At 37.2% G+C, this 1,631-nt stretch overlaps 1 pseudogene; it reads right to left on the reverse strand.

Annotated features, from left to right (window-relative positions):
- Positions 1–491: 491 nt before the first annotated feature.
- LOC104983090 lies at positions 492–1,419 on the reverse strand (annotated as a pseudogene).
- Between the last annotated feature and the right edge of the window lie 212 nt (positions 1,420–1,631).

Below are 1,631 nucleotides of genomic sequence, written 5' to 3' on the forward strand. Positions count from 1 at the left end.
TCTGCTGGATTTATAGTCCTCAATTTTTATTTCAGAGTGATTTTGAGGCTTCTTAGGAATTACCTGACTATGTAGTTAATTAATGCTTGCTATTAGCTCTAGCTTATAGTTATTAATATAGAAAATGCAGTGTGTATCATAGAATATAAAGGACCTAAATGCTCAAAGTTCTCTCAGTAAATATACAATAAATCTTAGGGTAATTGAAATAATATTTGAATGAAAGAATTAATCATAATAGTCGACAAAATTGCAAAATTCTGAAAGTATTTGGCAAAAAGGAAGTGCTATATATTAGTTGTTATACACAATGAAAGCTGTGTTTTGGAATGGTAGTATTTTTAAAGATTACACTTTATTAAAAATAGTTATTCATTCCTTTAAAGTATTTGAAACAATTTCATTTCCCTTGGATCATGAATATAATTTTACAAAAACAACAGACATATGTATGTGTGTCTCTATGTTTATAGTACACCCTTTAAAACCACCTTTTATTTTCCAGTTTTTCAGGGCCTGTTTCACATCTTTGTTCTGTAGGCTATATAACAGAGGATTTAACATGGGAATCACAAGGGTGTAGAACAATTAGGTCATTTTGTCTTGATGTGGAGAGTAGGAAGTATTTGGCCTGAAATACAAGAAAAGTACAGTTCCCTAGAAAATTGTCACAACATTTAAATGAGAGGTGCGGGTGAAGAAAGCTTTGAACTTCCCCTCAGAAGAGTGGATCTTCAAGATTGATAGGATGATATAATAAGAGAAAAGGACTCCTGAAATGGTACTCAGTTCAATAAAACCAAAAATAGTGAATAACGCTATTTACCTGAATTCATTTACCTGTATATCAGAGCGGGAGAGGAGGAAAAGTGGAGGTAAATCACAGAAGAAATGGTTAATCTCATTTGACCCACAGACACATAAGCGAAATGCTAATGCCGTTTGTATCGGAGTATGTGCCATTCCCACCAGATAAACCCCAGCCACGAGCAGGGGGCACATCCGGCTGGACACGCTGACCACACAGAGCAAGGGGCTGCTGACGGCCTTGTACTGGTCATAGGCCATCACTGCCAGCAGGAGACACTCAGAATCTGCCAAGATACAGAAGACCAAGAATTGCAGAACACAGCCATAGAAGGGGATTGATTTGTTCTTGGCAAATAGGTCCATGATCATCTTGGGGTGAATTGCAGTGGAATGGCAGAGGACACAGAAGGAGAGGTGACTGGGGAAAAAGTACATGGATGTGTGCAGCTGGGGATCCATCTTAATCAGGAATATCATCCAAAGATTTGCCAAATGGCCAATGAGATAAACAATTAGAACCATGGTAAGTATGGTCGCTTTGTCCTCGGTGTTATCAGTAATTCCCAAGAAAATGAATCCAGTCAAGGAGGAGCAATTCCCTCCACCCATTTTTCTTTGTTCTTATCTAAGCTTTCAGAAAATGATCAAGAAAAGGACACATGGATGTATAACACTTCTGCACGTCTGCAGTATATCATAAGATAGAACACAATTCTATCTGCAATTGTCTTCATATTCAGAAAATTATACATTCATGCACGCACTCTTGAAAAAGGCATAACTGTTATTACTCAATAAAACAAGTACCTGGTATAGAACGT

Source organism: Bison bison, unplaced genomic scaffold, assembly GCF_000754665.1.
Source record: "Bison bison bison isolate TAMUID 2011002044 unplaced genomic scaffold, Bison_UMD1.0 scf7180017861322, whole genome shotgun sequence".
In the NCBI taxonomy this organism is placed as follows: Eukaryota; Metazoa; Chordata; class Mammalia; order Artiodactyla; family Bovidae; genus Bison; species Bison bison.